The sequence below is a fragment of the Pan troglodytes genome, chromosome 12 (genome assembly GCF_028858775.2).
Source record: "Pan troglodytes isolate AG18354 chromosome 12, NHGRI_mPanTro3-v2.0_pri, whole genome shotgun sequence".
Taxonomy (NCBI): Eukaryota; Metazoa; Chordata; class Mammalia; order Primates; family Hominidae; genus Pan; species Pan troglodytes.
The window spans coordinates 114649895-114670726 of record NC_072410.2 but is presented as its reverse complement, the minus strand read 5'-3'; the positions used below and the strand labels follow the sequence as shown (position 1 = coordinate 114670726).

The following is a 20832-nucleotide window of genomic DNA, read 5'->3' as shown; positions in this document are numbered from 1 at the left end:
TAAATTTACAGCTTTGAAAGTCAACACATATCCCTCCCTTCACCATGCTGGCAGGTTTTGAAGCCTCTTGCAGGAACTACAAGTAGCCCTTGTCCTCTTGACCAAGATTGACCAGACATTGAGGCAATGTTTTAATACATTAGCCAAAGCCTAAACTAGCACTCACATAGAAGCCTTTTTTATTTCTAGGACTAACAAAGATCATACAAATAAACACATATAGTCAGATGCACATTGTAGAAAATCAATACATGCAGAATCCATTTTCTGTTTTTCAACCAATGTATCAAATTAAATACAAAGCCAATTGCTCCATAAGATAATTTAATCCCTTGGGCCAAACTCTACCTGCCGTCTGTTTTGTTTAAAACTAAATAAAGTTTTATTGACACCCAGCCATACCCATCCATTCACAGATTGTTTGTGGGCTGCTTTTGTGCTACAACAATGTGGTTGAGTTGTTAACACAGAAAATTTGTGGCCCACAAAGGCTACAATTTACTTTCTAACCCTTTACAGAAACATTTTGACAACTGGCTTAATCTATAAGATGAGTTAGCCATAAAAGATCCTATAAAATAATACGGAGAAAATAGTCCCATCTTTAGAGCAGATTCAGGGGAGGCAGCCTGGTTAAAAATGCCCTCCCTGATCCTGGCTGTCATCCGTGTACCTCCTCACCTACATCTATGATCCCTGAATTGGCCATGAGGGAAGCACCCCTTATTCACAGCTTCCTCACTTAAGCACATATGGTCTTGGCAATGGGTGCAGAAGGAGAAACCCAAGGTCATCTGATCAGTCTCCTGTACTATGGAGGAATCGCATCCTCCATATCCATGCTCTGTAGTCACGGAAACTCGGCTGGAGTCCTGGAGCAACGCCTCCCACAGCACAGTGCGTCTTCTCTCATTCCTGCACAACGGAATTGTGAGTGATTCCTCAATGCTGGGCAGAAACTCACTTCCCTGTCACTTCATCAGTGCAGCAAAATATTGGAATGCAACCAACACGACTCCTTGGACGTGTCCCCAGCCCTGTCCCCTCTTCACCAGGCTACGAAGCTACATTCCCCTACCTGTGGCTTACAGGCCACCACCCTGACACTTGGCACTCCTGGCCACCTCTTCCAGCCACAATCCACGGGCCTTTTCTGCATTGCCACACCAGCTCTGTGTCTCCTGGTTCTTTCTGTTAGCATCTAAGCACTGCCACATCTTCCCCTGAAGTGAAATATTGAAGAAGGAAGAACCCCAGAAGCTGAGGCATGTAGCTTTGTTGCTGCTTTAACTTGCCACACTTCCTCATTGTCACATCTCACTTTGACCCCATCTCTCCTTGCTAAGGAAGGATGGTGTTTCATGGTTCAGTGCAAAGAGTACTAGACAAGAGTCCCAAAGATTCAAGGTCTAGTCTAGTCTCTGGCACTGTCTGAGTTTTATAAATTCAGGGAAATTGTCTAATCTATGTGGGCTACTGCTTCCTCATCTATAAAATTTCCTCAAGACTAATTCAGCAGCACTCCCATTCTGCTCAGAGCTAGATAATAAGCTATGCTGACACATGAGGCATTCACAGTGGCACAGTTGCTCAGAGTGACAGTCATCCCTTGGTAGAAAATGTTTTAATATAAAAACTTAATAGATGTAATGGCAATTTTCTTTGGGAATAAATTGGTCTCTGAATCATACTCTAAAAACAAACAAAAAAAAATTCCTAATGCAGAAAGGACTGTGGTCATTCCTCTTTCTCAAAGCCAAATAACACTCTGAGAATCCAGCACATTATTTGATCCTTTTCTCTTAAAAAAAAAGTGCACACATTTTCTGCAGACTGAGAGGGCATGGGGGATAAGACGCAGGTGGATTTCAGATAATCAAAGTCACCCTGCATCTCCTATTAAGCAGCTTGAACTTTATCCTGAAGGCTATGGGACCCCCATTAAAGCTGTTAACACAGGACAGTGACATTATCATATTTCCACTTTAAGAATTTAGAAGATAGTCACGATTATAGAGAATGACTTGGGAGTGCAGGAGTGGTGTGCAGGGTGGAGGCTGGGGTGGAACAGAGGGTGGGCAAGTGGTAAGGCAGAGGGAATGAGGCCTGAGAGAAGGGTAGTAGTTGTTGAGGTCATTACTGTTCAGGGTGAGGTCCAGGAACAAGAAGCAGCCCTTAGGAGCTTGCCAGATTGCAGAATCTCAAGCCCCACACAGATCTTCGAAGTCATGATCCACATTTGAACATGATGCCCAAGGGATTTGCACTTCCTTGAGGAAAAAAGTGCTGGACTAGGTTTTGGTTATCGGGCCTTAGAGATGCTGTATTAGTTTGTTCTCACGCTGCTATAAAGAACTACCTGAGACTGGGTAATTTATAAAGAAAAGAGGTTTAATTGACTCACAGTTCTGCATGGCTGGGGAGGCCTCAGGAAACTTACAATCACGGCTGAAGCTAAAGGGGAAGCAAGGCACATCTTCACAAGGCAGCAGGAGAGAGAGAGAGTGAAGGGGAAAGTGCCACACTTTTAAACCATCAGATCTCAGGAGAGCTCATTCACTATCACAAGAACAGCAAGGGGGAAATCCGACCCCCGTGATCCAATCACCTCCCACCCGGTCTCTCCCCTGACACATGGGGATTACAAGTCAACATGAGATCTGGGTGGACACACAGAGCTAAACCATATCAGATGCTAAGGGCAGAACCAAAACTATGGCAGTGCAAATGGAAAAGCAACAATGAATTTTTTAAGAGTTGTGTATGAGGAAGAATTGACCAAACTTGATGACATTGAAGGTAAGAAATAAAATAGAAGAAAAATTGGGGACATATGCAAGATTCTAGCTTAGAATACTGGAAAGTGGCACTGCCATTCGTCTGAAATGAAGAACATAAGGACAGGGGCTGGGCATGGTGGCTCATGCCTGTAATCCCAGCACTTTGGGAGGCTGAGACAGCAGGATCACTTGAACCTGGGAGGTAGAGGTTGCAGTGAGTGGATGTTGTACCACTGCACTCCAGCCTGGGCCACAGAGCAAGACTCCATCTCAAACAAAAAAGGAATATAAAGAGAGGAACAAACTTAAAGATATTATCAAGTTCCTTTTGTGTGTTAAGGTGAAATGCCTATAACACTTTACTGGAGTTATGTCCAACGAGCATTTGAAAATATAGGTTTATAGTTCAGCCAACGGCTTTAGTAAAAATAAAGATTTGGAATTCAAGATATACTTGAAGCTGGAAAAAAAATGATGATGTCGCCCAGGAAGAACATATAAGTAAGTAGAGAAGATAAGATGAGAGAAGAAAATGAAGAAGAGAAGAGAAAGATATGAGTACAAATCCTAAAATAACTGCCAGTTCAGGGAAAAAGAGATGAAGTTGAGTCTGTCAATGATTCCCAGCAGGGAATTATACTTGACCTCAGAACCATTCATTGACCTCGGATACCCATTTGTCCTTTTACTAGCTACCAAACTCCCTTGTCTTAGCTCAGCACATAGCTGCTCAGTCAACACTGTCAGGTGCTTCAGAAGCCAAGGAGGACGAGGAGTGACAGCCTCCTAGTTTGGAAATTAGAGAAACAGTGGTTACTTTAATAAGAGCAGGTACAGGGAGGTGGCAGGGTAGTAGCCAATGTGAATGGAAAGTGGGAAAGAGAAGATGAGACATGTCCATTGTGCAGGCTTTTGCAAGAAAGGAAATGAGAGAAGAGGGTTGTCCTTCAAGGAGGAGTCTTGTTAAAAGGATTTTGTTTTGTTTTATTGTTTTAAGGATGATGTACATTTAAGTGTGCTGACAGGCTGAGATCAAGAGTCCAGGGAAAAGCCAGAGGGGGGAATCTGAAGATACAGAACAGATGTAGGTGGCAAAGCAAGAACTCAGAGAATGGGAGGTCAGGGGGTCGAGAGACATGCCTGTGTCTTGGACAAGAGGTGAACCCACAGTGGCTATGTGGACTTCAATCACCAAGGCTCGTTATGAACTATAAAGCAGGTTAATGTAGCTGAAAGGCAGCCCCCAGTGCAGCCGAGGTACTTGTGCCATTGGCCAAAGGGCCAACGACAAACTAACGTTTCAAGTGGCAGTTGAGTGCTCAGGTCCACTGAATAACATTCCAGAGAATCCCTTGCCTTCCCTCGATGTTCTGCCTCCTGGAACATCAATCTCAAGCCATTCAGGAATGCCTGAGAAACCTCGAAGCTGGCTTTAAAGAAGCTATGTATCTATTTGCAAAAATCACCTTTGCCATTTAACTAGACTTTAGCTCTAACTTATAAACCAGCCCAATGTTTTCATACCTGTATTTGTACAAGATGTAGGGAAAACGTCACATTTCATAAAAAGTGAAAAGCATGGAAATCAGGAGAGCAATTAAACTGCCAGATCAGGAAGCACTTTCTGGTGTTGACACTGACTCTGTTTACAATAGCACTCGTTCAGTAAACCCTCAATGATTCCTACAGAAAACAAAATCAAGAAATTACTTTGTCAGAATGTGCAAATTTAACCTCCAGGGATTTGGGGAGGGGGTGGTGGGAGCAGTTCGGTAATTACAAGTCGCATGGAGGTACTTCATTCTTGGCAGTGATGGGGAAGCGCAAATTGAAAAGTATGTAGTGACAGTTGGTGGCAGAAATCCTAGAGAAAACTAAGCCTGCCAGGTACCAATCCGTGCATGACAAGATCATCGCAAATGCTTGGATGACTCATATTTTCCCCTTACAGTTGCATGCTGGTTCTACGATATGTGATTTTTGAGATTTGATGATTATACCTGGTGTCACACATGTTCTCAGGAGACACCACAATCTTTTTTCTGCTTCCTTCTCTCGGGTCAAAAACCCAGCAGGGTGAAAAATATTCAAAATGTTGTGGAGGTTAGACATCATTTTGGGGTTTTTGAGAGCTAAAGTTAGTTAAACTCTTCTGATTTTGAAATTAACAATGAGAAATAAAGCAAACAAACAAACAATCATGGCACGGGCTAAGCATCGCATTAGCAACAAACATTGACTATGCACCCTTATTCTAAGTAAGGGGAAGGGCTGAGTGATTCCACCCATCATTTCTTCCTTCTTGCATCCCATAAATAGTTAGAAGACACTATGCTGCCTTGCTAGGGCTGCTACAACAACGTCCCACAGACCGGGTGCTTAACAACAGAAATGCACCATCTCATGGTCTGGAGGCCAAAAGTCCAAGATCAAGGTGTGGGCAGGGTTGGTTCCCTCTCAGGCTGTGAAGGAGACTCTGTCCTGGGCCTCTCCCCCAGCCCCGGTGCTTCGCTGGCCGCCATCAATGTTCCTGGGCTTATAGAAGCATCATCCGGATCTCAGCCTTCATGTTTACATGGCCCCCTCCTGTGTGTGTGCCTGGATTCAAATTTCCCCTTTTTAGAAGGACACTAGTCATCCTGGATTGGGGCCACTCTAATGCCCTTACCTTAACTTGGTGTAAATATCTTATATCCAAATAAGGTCATATTCTAAGGTGCCAGGGTTTAGGACTCCAACATATCTGTTTTTCTTTTTCTTGTTATTTCATTTTTTTTTTTTTTTTTTTTTTTTTTTTTTTTTTTTTTTTTTTTTTTTGGTGGGATGTGCGGAGGGGCCACATTCCAACTGACAGCAGGCACTTACTTTGAACTTGGCCCTATCCTAGGTGACAGGTGGGCAGTGGTCAACAAAGGAGAGACAGCGCTTGTCCTCATAGAGTTCAGAATCGGGAGGAAGGACCAGTCAGTCTATTAACAGGCACTTAGCAAATAGTGACTTCATGACAGTTACAGGGAATGCTAGGAGGGAAAACCCGCGGGTGCTAGGAAAATGTGCAATGGAGGGATGCACGCAGTCGGAGGGCCAGGATCTGCTCCCCAGGAAACGGCGCTGAGAGGAGGACAGTGTCGCCAGGCTAGGAGGGTGAGGGCGTCAGCGGAGAGAACGGCCTGCGTGGGGGCTGGTGGGCGGAGCGGGTGGATCTTGGCAAACGGCAGGAATGGAAACGGCTGGAGCATATGTCTCAGTGACATCGCCACGGAAATGAGAAAGAGAACCTGCCATTCTCACTGACTGCTCTCTTATCTCCCCACAGGGTACTGTTCTGTGGGCTCCTCGCACGCACTCCCTTCCTCCCCTCTTTTTATAACATTTGGAAGCTTTTCATTTTGTGTTTCCTTATTTTTCAGGAATACATTCATGAACTACCCAAGGCCAATGCCCTGTTTGTATAAGGCATGTTCCCCATACCTGGTTTCTGGCTACCACCTCATAAGAAGCAAGCTGTGACAGCTCACAGCCCCCAGCCCCCTTTGCTGAATTGGGTACTTCTTCACTACGTTCTAGCAACTTCTATGGCATCCTCATTAAAAGCCCAGATTCTGGATTCCGGCTGCCTGGGTGGGAACTCTGTCGCAGTGAATTGCTCCGAGTCTCCCCTTCCTCAGCTGTAGAACAGGCATGGGGAGAGTTCAGCACTCCGAATACCCTGCTCCCCAATTTGTTATGAAGATCAAATGAATGAGTCCAGGTAACAGACTTGGAACATTTCCTGGCATAGAATAAGCAGACAATAAGCATTAGACATGACAACACTCAATGTAGGTCCTGCCACCTTTAAATGCTCTTTCACATGATTTTAAGTTTCTTAGGGACCTTTTTACCCAGTGCCTAACGAATCACATGGATATAGTACATGCACAGTCAATACTCATCGAGTGAATGAATACAAGAATGAAGCATGTATTGAAGCAGTGCCTGAAAACGACAGATTCTAATTCCTGCTTCAAATTAGAAATGGCTTAAGAGAAAACATTAAGGTCCTTTCTAACTTTAAGAATCTTTTCTTTAAAGAATTACTACATTCATATTCTATGAATTTATGGATTCATAGCTTGTTTATTATTTGTGAGCTACTTTGTGAATTATTAATTGTGAGCTGATTTGTGAATTATTTGTGAGCTAATTTGTGAATTGTTATTTGTGAGCTGACTCGCAAATAATCTGACAAATGAATAGACCACAGTTACAAAAAAAAAAAAAAACCACTTCGTGCTTGTTTTATTTAAAGTGTTTTAAGGCAATAACTATAGGTTCATATTTTAAAATATATAAATCACCATAAAATGTCAGGGGACACCCTGAAAGCTCCCTATTAAGAGGGCCTCTGTGTCAGTAAGGTAGGCTGTAAGTCCATTCAATCAAATGAAGTCTGAGTGTGTTCAACACAACATGTCAGTTGTTGTGGATACTAAAGGTCTTCAGGCAGTACTCGTGATGCATCATCATGTAGTAAGTGTCAGCTTTTACACTTAATTCTCACATAATCATGGGAGGGAAATGTTATCATCACATTATATGGAAGTAGAAAAATGCAGAAGCTGATTCAAAGCCAAGTTTCTCTTCAGGGACTTTCAAATAGCCTTTCTGGTTTTATCCTAGAAATATGCTTCTTAAACTCCATTTCGAGTTTGGTTCACAAAGGCATACAGCAAGTTTATTGTGTGTGTGTTTATTGATACATCATAATTGTACATATTTACAGGGTACATATGGTACTTTGATACACACATACAATGTGCAATGATCGAATCAGGGTAATTAACATATCCATCACCTTGAACATTTATCATTTATGTGTGTTAGAAACATTTCAAATCTTTTATTCTACCTATTAGGAAATATACAATATATTGTGGCTAGGCATAGTGACTCATGCCTGTAATCCCAGCACTTTGGGAGGCCAAGGCAGGTGGAACAGTTGAGGTCAGGAGTTTGAGACCAGCCTGGCCAATATGGTGAGAAACCCTGTCTCTACTAAAAAGACAAAATTAGCCAGGCTTCGTGGCATGCCTATAATCCTAGTTACTCAGGAGGCTGAGGCAGGATAAACTCTTGATCCTGGGAGGCAGAGATTGCAGTGAGCCAAAATCATGCCACTGCACTCCAACCTGGGCAACAGAGCGAGACTCCATCTCAAATAATAAAAATCATTTTATATATACATATATATATATATATATATATACACACACACACACACACACACACACACTATTGTTAACTCTATTCACCTGACTGTGCTATTGAACACTAGAACTTATTCTTTCTGACTAACTCTATGTTCATACCCACTAACAAACCTGTCTTCATCCCCCCTACACTTCTCAGCCTCTATCATTTTACTCTCTGCTTCCATGAAATCAACTTTTTTAGCTCCCACCTATGAATGAGAACATGCAATATCCCTGTGCCTGACTTATTTCACTTAATATGATAACCTTCAGTTCCATCCATGTCGCTGCAAATGGGATAAGATTTAGTACTATTCTTAGAGCTGAATAGTATTTTAATATGTATATTTACCATATTTTCTTTATCCATTTATTCACTGATGCTATACAATAAAACTCAAACTTGTTTTGTCCTCAAAGCCAGGGTAGACATTGAGGAAAGGAGAAAATGTAATTAAACATGGCACTTGGTGTCCTCTAGTGGCTCAAGAATGTTGGCTCCAGGAGTGGGAAAACCCAGTGGCTGGAGAGTAGAGGAGAGCCACTCACGCTGCAGGGCATGGTGTTTGAGCAAGGACAGCTCCTCCTCACATGGGGTCATCCTGGCTGCCTCTCACGTAGGAGATGGTGAGAATGGGTATGCCAGCCACCTTTCCAGATATTGCTGAACTATATCAGCATGTGCTGCCATCAAAGAATCAGCAAAGGTAACTGACTAAACCCAAAGGGAGAAAGGTTGATGACCTTGATTTATTCAGGCAGAAACATTGAAAAATGATCAACTTGTACACTCCAATAAAGGTAAAGAGAGACAAATAACTGAGGCTTGGGACAGTGTTTTCAAATGTTTTTCAGCTGAACCTGAGTATCATTATTGTAAAAATCACAGCATCATCTGTGAATGATGAAGTTCAGAGATGTCCTCATCACACATCAGACAATAGACATCAGAGTCAAAAAAAAAAAAAAGTTCAAATAATCTAATGTGCCAGAATTCCATCCTACAGTTCAGGTCTCATCTTGGTCATCACTACCAGTTGGTAAATGTACATTAGATTTAAAAACATCATCAAAATTCAAGTGGAATAACCCAAGTTTTTCCAGTGGCAGCAGATATGACAGTTGCATTTAAACACCTTTCACTTGCAAATAGACCTACTTAATACATCAGGCAACATCTCTAAAAAAGAGATGAGGGATGAAGAAATGTTGAGATACAACGAAAGTCATTTTACTACATCTGTGCAGATCTGGAAAAGAGACTTGTCAGTAAGATAACTGTACGTAGATCAAATAGTGTACAGGCATCATTGTAATTGTTCAGAAGAAATTTTTTATAAAGTGTTTTTTATAGAGTGTTTATAGCCAAGTCTCCCCTTCCTCAGCTGTAGACCAGGCATGGGGAGAGTTCAGCACTCCGAATACCCTGCTCCCCAATTTGTTATGAAGATCAAATGAATGAGTCCAGGTAACGGACTTGGAACATTTCCTGGCATAGAATAAGCAGACAATAAGCATTAGACATGACAACATTTAGAAATTTTATTTCTAAATTTGCCAATCTAGATTTTATGAAATTCATTTTAAAAAGAGTGAAAATATGAATAAATACATTTCCCTTTCTTCTTGAGTTTCCTAATTCATGATTGATAGTTAAAGCAAAAATTGTAAGGCTATCTCATATACTTCTTATAAATATATGTAGGAAAAGATATTTAAGACAATTATATTATTAATAGGGAGGGATAATGGGTAAGATTTCTACGCTTCACTTGAACTGTTAAAATGTCAACATCAGTAGCCTGTGTTATAAATACAAAATGTGATATTTGAGTAATAACTAAAAAGTTCATACAAAGAGATATAATCAAAAACTCTATAAATTAATCAAAAGGAGATCTAAAAAATGTTAAAGGGAAGAGAAAAAACAAGACAAGAAAGACAAGAGCAAAAAAGAAGCAGAAAATAAGGAGAAGACAAAAAATAAAATAACAGACATCAGATTAAACTATGAATAATTACATTAAATGTAAATGGTTTAAAAACACTAATTAAAGGCAGGGATTGGCAGAGTGGATTAAATAAATGACCCATGGATAAAGGGGCCACCAAGCTAGCCTGGATATTTGAGAACTGGGGCAGCAGCTGCTAAAGCTACATCAGTGGGTAACCTATAATGATAGAGGTAAATTGGAAATTAAGGAATGGAAATAATATGCCATGCAGACATTAATTTTAAAAGTAAGCAGATGTGGCTATATTAATATCAAATAAAGTAAATCTTGGGCCAGGCATGATACCTCACACCTGTAATCCCAGCTACTCAGGAGGATGAGGCAGAAGAATCACTTGAACCTGGGAGGCAGAGGTTGCAGCGAACTGAGATCACACCCCTGCACTCCAGCCTGGGCGACACAGCGAGACTCTGTCAAAAAAAGAAAAAAGAAAAGACAAAGAAAAAGTAGATTTTAGAGCTAATAAAACTACCAAGAACACAGAGGGGCATTATACAATGACCAAATGGTTAATTCACCAAAAGATATACAAATAAAAAATGTGTGGGCATCAAACAATAAGTTGTGAAATATGTGAAGCAAGAACTGATTGAACTGAAAGGAGAAAAATAGATAGCTGAAAACTTTAACACCTCTTTCTTGACAGTTGCTAGAACTAGACAGAACATCATTATGGATATATAAGAACTGTAACACCATTAATCAAAAGTATCTAATAGACATTTATACAATACTCTGGCCCAAAACAGCAGAAAACCCATACTTTCTAGGAATTCTCATATAATAACAACACAGATCATATCCTGGACCATAAACCCAACCACAATAGAACCAAAACAGAAATTAATAACAGAAATATAACAGAAATATATTCAAGAACTTGGAAACTAAACAGCAGACTTCTAAATAACCCATGTGTGAAAGAGGAAGTCTCAAAGAAAGTTAAAACAGAAACAAATAAAAACATTGAACTGAATAAAATGGAAATGCAGTGAAATTTGTGGAACATAGCTGAAGCAGTGCTGAAGAAAAATTTATAGTACTCAGTGCTTACATAACAAAGGAGGAAAAGCCTCAACCCAATAATATATGCTTTCACCTCAGGAATCTAAACAGGAAAGAGAAAAATAAACTCAAAACAAGGAAAGGGAAGGAAATACTAAAGATTGGAGCAGAAAACCATGATATTGAAAGCAGAAAACATAGAGAAAATTAATGAAGCAAAGAAACAGTTATTTGAAAAGACCAATAAAATTTAGCAAGCCTCTAGCAAGACAGAAGACATAAATAATTGATGTCAGTAATGAAACTGGGCATATCACTACAAACCCTGCAGAAACGTAGATAAAATGAACCAATTCCTGAAAAAGCACAGACCACTGTAATTCACTCAATATCAAATACATACTTTGAATAGCACTAGAACTATTAAGGAAATTAAATATGTACTTTTAAAACTTCAAAAGTAGAAATATCTAAGCCCAGATAGTTGCAGCAGAAAATTGTTCCAAGTGGTTAAAGAATAAGTAAAGCCAATTCTATACAATCTCTTCCAGAAAATAAAATGGAGAGAATACTTTTCAATTCATTTTATGGAGCTATTACTACTATCCTGATAACAAAGCCATACAAAGATAGTAGGAAAAAAGGAAACTACAAATCAATATTCCTCTTGAACGTAGGTGTAAAAAACCATTAACAAAATATTAGGAAATAGAAATCATCAATATATAAAGAAAATTATATACCATAACCAATTATGATACCATCACCAATTATTCCAGATATACACGACCAGAATGCATGAATGTTCAACATTCAAAAATTAGTCAATGTAATCTGCCATATTAACAACCTAGAGAAATTCCAGGATTGTATCAATTGATGCAGAAGAATCATTTAACAAAATTCAACATCTATTTATGATAAAATCTCTCAGTAAAATAAGAATAGAGGAAAACTTCCTCAATTTGACAAAGAAAATCTATTTTTAAAAACGCAAAAGGTAGCATTATACTTAGTGTTGACAGACAATGCTTTTGTTCCCTAAGACTGGGAACAAGGCCAGTGTGTCCACTCTCACGACCTTATTCAACATAATATTGGCAGCCAATAGAATAAAGCAAGGAAATAAAGGCATACAGATTAAAGAGGAAGAAATAAAACTATCCATATTTGCAGATAGTATAATTATCTATGTAAAAAATCCAGAAGAATCTCAAATAAAGTTCTAGAATTAATCAGCTCAGCAGGGTTCCAAGCTGCAAGATAAATAATCAAAATCAAATATATTTCTGTATACTATCAATGAACATGTGCACACTGAAATTAAAAATATTATTAACAACTGCTCAAAACATAAGATATTATTAGTGGCAAATATAGCAAAATATATTAAAGACTTGTAGGCTGAAAACTACCAAAAATACTGATTAAATAAATCAAGGAAGATGTAAATATATGGAAAGACATACCATGTTCATGGATGGGAAGATTCAACACGGTAAAGATGTCAGTTCTCCCCAGATTGATATAAAGGTTAAATGCAATTGCTATCAAAATTGTAGCAAGATTTTGTGGTAGATATAGACAAGATTATTAAAACATTTATATGAAAATGCAAAGGAACTATAATGGCAAAAATAATTTTGAGAAAATATGAAGTGAAAATAATTAGTCGATACAACTTCAAGACATTTTATACCCACAGTAATCATGACTGTGTGGTATTGGTTGAGGGGAAGACATGTAAGTCTAGGGAACACAATAGTAAATAGATAAACAGATACACACAAATATGCCCAACTGATTTTTGACAAAGGTACAGGAGCAATTCAATGGAGGAAGGGTAGCTTTTTTAAACAAATGGTGCTAGAGTAATTGGCCATCTATAGGCAAGAATTCCAAAGTATCCCCAAAAATCTTCTATAACTAATATGCAAGTCTCAAGATAAAATATAAGCATGCAAAAATCAAGTATATTCCCACAACATCTTCAACCTAAACTTCACAGCTTATACAAAATTTAAATCCAAATAGATCACAGATTTAAATGGAAAAACAGAGCTATATAATGTATAGAAAACAATAAGAGAAAATTTTAGGATCTCAGGCTAAGCAAAGATTTCTTGGACTAGACAGAAAAAGCGTGATCTATAAAAGAAAAAAATGGTAAACATGGATGTCATCGAAAGTACAAACTTTTGCTCTGTAAAAGGCCTTGTTAAAAGGATAAAAAGACAAGCTACTGACTGGGAAAAAATCCAATTAGAAAATGTACAAAAGCCATGAACAAATATTTCACTGCAACCAATATACAGATGGCAAGTAAGTACATGAAAAGATGCTTAACATCATTATCCATCAGGGGAATGCAAAATAAAATCATAATGAAATATCACTACATACCCATTAGAATGGTTAAAAAAAAAATAGTGACAGCACCAAATACTGGAGAGAATGTGGGGAAACTGGATCACTCATGTGTTGCTGGTAATAATGTAAAGTTGTACAGCCACACTGGAAAACAGTTTAGCAGTTTTTTATAAAACTAAACTTGCACCTACCACGCACCCAGCAATTGTAGTGTAGGGCATTAATCCCAGAGAAATTAAAATGTGTGTATTGTGTCAAGGGTACATGTGATCTTTCTGTATTATTTCTTACAACTGCATGGGAATATACAATTTTCTGAAAATAAAAAGTTCAATAAAAATAGCATAAATTTTTAAAACACAAAAGATTTACAGACTTCATAGTTGTCTGTTTGCTGTCTCCCCAGACCCCACTGCCAGAATGCAAGTGGCAAGAGAGCTGAGATGAGATGTGGTAGATGTTGACCACTTCTGTGTCTCCTACTCCAAAGAAGTGCGTGGTGGACAGTGGACACTGAAATCTTTGTTGAACATGTCAGGGCAGGGACAGGCACTGCAGAGTGACTTTCATAGAGCAAGGTATCCCGGACTGAAGCTTAGCAAATAATTCCACAGTGCAGGGCTCTGCCCATGCTTTCAAACATGTCTTAAACCCACGCTCCACCACTGACAGGTGCCCTGCCTGGCTCTCTTCTGGAATTCTTCAAGAAACCTGGAGATAATGTAGATCTAGTGCTTGTCATTTCAATTCTGCCTCATGAAGCATGTCATTCAGTTTGCTTTGTGAAAATATCATTAAAGCTGTATCCTATAATGAAAATAATGGCAGCTGACATTTATTAAGCATTTACAATGTGCTCACATGTTTCTAAGCATTTTAATCTATTTTCCCATTGAAGCCACACAACTTGGTAATTCTGTCATCTTCATTTTTAAGAAACTGAGGAGGAGAGATATTAAGTAATTAACTGAGAGTTACAAGCCATTAAGTGTTTGAAGAGATATCCAAACTCTGGAGTTTCATTCTTGAACCCTGTAAACCATTCCACTGCGTGGCCTCACATAGCACAAGACTGAGTCCTGCATAAGGACAGGAGGTATTGACTTCCATAAATTTCGCTATCACATAGTGCATGAGGTATTTCAATTATGGTTGTTTTGTTTTGTTTTGTTTTGTTTTGTTTTGTTTTGTTTTGTTTTGTTTGAGACAGGGTCTTGCTCTGCTGCCCAGGCTGAAGTGTAGTGGCATGATCATGGCTCATTGTAACCTCCACCTCCTGGAATCAAGCAATCCTCCCATTTCAGCCTCCTGAGTAGCTGGGACTACAGGTGTGTGTCACCATGCCCAGCTTATTTTTCTATTTTTTGTAGAAATGAGTTTTCACCATGTTACCCACGCTGATCTCAAATTCCTGGGGTGAAGCAATCCACCTACCTGGGCCTCCCAAAGTACTGAGATTATAGGCGTGACCCACCACACCCGGCTGATATTTCAATTATGAGTCATTTATATGCTGAGTGTTGTAAACCTATACTTCCTTCCTTCCTCTCCCTTTTTCTCTATTTCCCCAACCTTCTTTTGATAGGAGATACTATTTAAAAGACAGTTATTAACTCGGGGCATGTAGAAATATAAAAAAAAACAATTTTGTAAACCACCAGAAGAAACTAGAAAAAGAATATCTATCAAAGGCCAGGAAAGTAAATAACAGTTATAAACCCTTCCCCACTCTTTTTATAAATAAAATGCTTTAAAATTGCAATATCAATTAGGGTTTTCTTATTCCACAGAATTTTACATTTTGTGATGTTTGGGACAAATGGCTCCTCAGTCCTGGGGGTCAACGATGTCATCAAGCCATTTTATTGTAAGAGGAATTTTTTTAAAATTCTTCATTATTGGCCGGGTGCGGTGGCTCATGCTTGTAATCCCAGCACTTTGGGAGGCCTAAGCAGGCGGATCACTTGAGGCCAGGAGTACGAGACCAGCCTGGCCAACATGGCGAAACCCTGTCTCTACTAAAAATACAAAAAATATTAGCCGGGCATGTTGGTGGGTGCCTGTAATATAAGCTACTGGAGCGGCTGAGGCAGGAGAATGACTTGAACCCGGGAGGCAGAGGTTGCAGTGAGTGGAGATCGCGCCATTGCACTCCAGCCTGGGCAACAAGAGTGAAACTCTGTCTCAAAAAAAAAAAAAAGAAAAAGAAAAAAAATTCTTCATTATTTTAAATACTCCTTCTCCAGTCTCAAGACATTGAGTCCCAAGGATGGCCCTCTGTTTTCTGAGACAGACGGGGAGCAAAGGTGAGGGCTGGAAGGAAATACACTGAAAAGTCAAGAAAGAACTGGATTGTTCCATATGAAAAGTAGAGTGACTAGTTGCGAAGGAGAGACCTGGAAGAAGGAGGAGGTACAGGTTGGCCAAATGCAGCGGCTGCCTGAGAGAAGGGGAATGAGGGTACAAAAAGGGGCATGAGGAAATCCATTCTGAAACAAAGAATGTGGACCCGTCGCTGTTTAGAGAGAGCACCAAGAGAAAGATTGAAAATGCTGAAGGAGAAGTTTCTGAGGTTTCATGACACAATGTACAATGGAAACCATTTTCTGGGTCTCTCCACAAAATCCTTAGCAAAATTTCTACCTCCAAGGAGTTGTCTAGAAAATTCAGAAGCTTGCTACAATCTGATAACAAGAAATTTCAAATTGTAAGGCATAGACAGAAATGTCTATTAATCAACTCACTAATTAAAAGAGTAAAACAATTTGGTTCGTGTCTTAAGAAAATCAGTTCTACTTGTTTGGACTAACATGAAATTTAAAAGTAAGTTTGATATTACTTATTACAGCTTATTCTCATTCAACTTTCTTCTAAAACTTGTATAACAGACCACCTTGAACTATTGTACTAAAATCTGCTTTGATGCAGAGTGATTCATGAAAATACAATCAGAAGAACCACTGAACTGTCTAGTGAAGAGACTGCAGTTGCCTTCAGGGCCCGGACCTCAGAGTTCCCTCGATTCTGCAGCAGTCTTACTTTAGCCCAAGAAAGAAAAAAGCATGAAGACTCTGCCAATGAGACCAGCAATGACATGGTCAACAGGCAGCAGAACCAAAAGCTAGGATAGGCTCTATGCAGAGCTTCAATGACTCCAAATACATTCGCTCATTTGAACTTTTCAACCCATCCTCCTACAGCTGAAACCAGAAAACAAGACTAAGTTCCATTTTTCCCCAATATCCCATTGGGGAAGTTAGAAATTCTGCTAATGATTTTGTGGAGAGACCCAGAAAATGGTTTCCATTGTACATTGTGAGATGAAACCCCAGAAACTTCCCCTTCAGCATTTCCAATCTTTCTCCTAGTGCTCTCTCTAAACAGTGATTCAGAATGGATTTCCTCATGCTGCCTTTTGCACCCTCATTCCCTTCCTCTCAGACAGTCTTCCTGGATGACTCAGAAAGAGAAACTGAGTCACCAGTGAATCCACAGTGTCAGTCTGTCCTGATTTCTCCTCCAGAGTATCAAGTAGCAAACTGCCAGGGATATAAGCTCTTTTTGGGATGAATGCAAGCATCACTGGGCCACTTGCCAGGAAGTCATTTCCAAACATAGCAAATTTGGATAATCGAACCTATCTATCCGCCAGTGGAAAGTAAAACCCTTCCCAGTTAGTAGTAACTGACACCCTAGTCACTTGGTCAATTGCTCATCTTGGACAACAACTAATTGATACCCTCTCCCACATGTAAACATGTGAATGTTAACCCTCTGCACTTGAATGTTTTTGTTGCAACTACTTCTGTAGGGGGAAAAAAGACCAATTGGCTGATTGGATAATAGAGAGCAAAAATAAATAAGAAAAATGCTACAGAAACAATTTGATTTTCCAACAGACACATTCACTGAGTTTGGGTACCAGTCATCTTTTTCCTGATGACCAGTCCCATCATCTGAAAATACTCCCATGAGGAGCTACTTTTCTGGGTTTGGCCCTTTTTCTACAAATCTGAGTAAACCTTTCATCTTCACTAAAAGCGGGACCCTAAGTTGTTTTCAAAGCTACAGCTGTTGGTATCCATTAGTTATGAGTCAATATTGATATGAGATTTTGTTACCTAAGAATCTCCCAATAGAGTTTTGTCTCTGAAACCCCAATCCTTCTTTGAACATGTTCCAGTCTGTTTTCATTTCCGCCCATCCAGAACCAATAAGGGCATGGCATTCATTTTTAGTGTGGCACCACCAAAACCAGAGAGTGGGCTGGCATCTCCTCCATCACTATCAACTTAATATCACCGCCTCCTAGGCCACCCAAAGTCAAAGGAAACCACATGAGTGTAGGTATATGCAAAGTCTATTGCCCTATAAATGGAATACATCATAATCATACAAGTTGTTCTTCTTATTCATTTACACCCCGCTCTATACCCCACGTTCTGCTGAAATCCTCACTCAGTCAACCTTTCAATGTTACTGCAGACCTGAGCTGTTGATGTTATATGTTGATTTTTTTTGCCACTTCCACCTACATTCCAAACACCTTGTATATATACCAATAACCAGCATACTTGTTATTTTTTATATCACAAACATTTCAGTCTTGCTATTACAGAGGACCACATAACTCAATGTCTAAACTGCTACATGTCGAGAGTGAAAGACAATGCTATTAATAATTATTCAAGGACTTGAGGCAAGAACTGAGACTATGCTGGGCAAACCAGGATGTGTGGTCATGCTGACTACAAGCCTCCTATTATGGAAACTCTATTTCAATGCATGTCTTATTTTATAATAAATATATAAAAGCTGATTAATCCTGGGGCTTAGTCTTTTTCTCATTACTTAGCATTCATTATGCAGGTGTTTCTGGAGAAGAGAAAACTCTTCTCTGGTCATTTTCAATGTTTTTATCTCTGGTCAATTTTTTTTTCTATTTGAGCTGGCTCCTGCCTAAATTGCACTACTTTCTATTTCTCTTTGCCAATATTTCTTTATTTGTATCTTTAATTTCTTTTTTTACTAATGTAGAAATGTTATACCATAGTATTTGGAATCATGTCATTTCCATTGGGATGGTATCTTTTATTTTTAAAAATCTAAAGTTGTTATTTTGAAATCTAATTGCATGGCCTTGAATATGCTCATTGCTCATTCATTATAACGAAAGTGTCCTTAAACCAAGGCTTCTGGGTTAGGACACACCTACTTGGAAACACTATGCTCCAGCCAAAAGTGTGTAAGGGAGAAAAGAGAGAAAAAGGCTGTCAAATATCACAGGAGAAGGTGAAGGAGCAGGTGCACCCTTCTACTGGATTTTAGAAGCCTTGCCTGGGTTTTAGACATGTTAAATGATAAAGGAAATTTATGTTCTACAAAGATCACTTTTTAAAAAAAAGAAAACAGTTTGATGAAGAACAGAAAATGATGAGGAGAGTTCCATTGAGAAATTCAAATAAAGTTTAGATTTGGGAAAGAGTAATGCATTTATCCAAAAAAATAGACTGATTTTAAAATTTCATCCACAAGGATCATCAAATGAAATAAAACTAGGATTTCACAATCTTGCATCTCCCTGCTCCCCTGCCAGAAAAAGCTACAAAGGATAACACATTTTATTTCATGTAAGCAAAAACAAATAGCCTCTCCCTAGGCCAAAAAAAAAAAAAAAAGTTGCTTTAAAATAACTATGCTAGTTTGCTAGTTTACATTCGAACTAAAGCTTCCATCAAGGTAGGTAGGTTTGTTTTTAATTCCTCTCAAAATAAACATGTGGCAGGGAAAATGGTATTTTAAACCAGAAAAAAAAATGTTTTAAACCAGAAAAAAAATATGTTAGCAAAGTTGTTTAATAATATAGGAAGCCTTACTCAAAAACAGGACTCAAAATTAAATCAGTAATACAATTGTACCCATAGTAAAAATGATTTACACACACTCACACATATACAGCTTAGTCAACTCTCTCTTCAAGAGACTAGAAATAAATAAACCAAAACATTCATTATGGTTGTTCCTTTCTTGACGGTGGGATCATAAATAACTTTTTCTTGGATTTTTTCATAGTTTTCCGAACTTTTCACAGTAATATATGCCATGAGCATATATTACTTTTAAGATTTTTTTATTACAAAAAGAAACAAATAGGAGAGAAAAACAATAGCAGTCAAAAGACTAATAGCTCCTGAAAGCTTTTTAAACAAAAAGTGTGAGTAACAGTGTTGTCTGTTTGCTCCACTCCACTGCCATCCCTTGAACTGAAAATCTTTGATATTATGGGAATCCCATACACAGTAATGTCAGGACATTCCCATATTAACTTGGCAAACTCAATCAGATCCACAAAGACAGGATAGGTGGCTTTGGCTGAACACTTTCTAACAGTGCTGGGTAGATGGAGGTGTGCTGTCACAGCCTCAACACAGACAGACACAAACCATATACTCCTTGCCTGCGAACTACCCAGCTTATTCCAATAGCTTACATTCTTTGGCCGTGTGTGATGTGGTCACAGTCACATGCCCTAGTGGGTCCCATGCATCCTCATGGGTGGAGAGCAATGTTTGAAGCACAGTCACACCAGCTGTGGGGAGCGTGCACTCTTCTCAAAGACTCACACGAAGGCTTCACACTAAAAAGGAACATGCTGTCAGAACAGCCACCACCATTCCCTGAGTGTTCTGTGCCTCTAGAAGGATGCAGACTCCGCTTGAATTGGCAGTCTCTCCAAGTCGTGAGGAATATCCATCCAGCCATGTGCCACGTGCTGAATTCATTTTTGTCCATGGAACAGCTGAGCCTCTTCAAGTTCCAGGAAGCAGTTAGTGGAGGGTTTCTCCCTCCAGCCCCTGCCCCCACTTCTATTTTAATGATAGGCATGGACAGAAGGAAGGCAAATTGACAAAGCCACCCCTTTGTCAAGGGAGAGAATAGCCACAATAACGTCCCTTTGCAAACTGCCTTGGTCTCCTGGCGTTAATGAATCTCATTAGGATGTGCAGGTGTGTGACCTCCGACTCCCAAGATTTTGATGAGTAGAACTCTTAGGGAGGCTATTTCATTTAGTAAAAGTGGATGCCCTAATCATTAATGTTATCCTGCCTTTTTGTTAGAATCAGAGTTCAGGAAAATCAGCAAATCTAATGGGTGTTGTCTCTCATTATGCTGGCTTGGCTCAGCCTGGGTCAAGCGTCTGCACCCCACCACTCCCAAAGCAAGAGCTGTATAGATCAGTTCTCTCAAAATGATTTGTTCTATTAGCTAAAATTGAAACAATCAAGCTGAATGGGGTGGGGCAAATTATAATAGCCATATTTCTGAGATAAAACTATAAGATCACTAGGTCAAAATTGCCTGCAAGAGAGAGGGAACGTGAAAATCCAGTTCTGGCAAACATTCCTGGCACCAGTTTCTAGCTGCACC

General features: G+C 39.3%; 1 long non-coding RNA gene across 1 annotated transcript in view; it reads right to left on the bottom strand.

Annotated features, from left to right (window-relative positions):
• Window positions 1-9534: 9534 nt before the first annotated feature.
• The window catches only part of LOC129143091 (uncharacterized), a 71221-nt gene continuing 59923 nt past the window's right edge, over window positions 9535-20832 (bottom strand). Inside the window, exon 3 of the long non-coding RNA XR_008546171.2 lies at window positions 9535-10439. This is a non-coding gene — a long non-coding RNA (uncharacterized LOC129143091). The remainder of the gene's footprint in view (window positions 10440-20832) is intronic.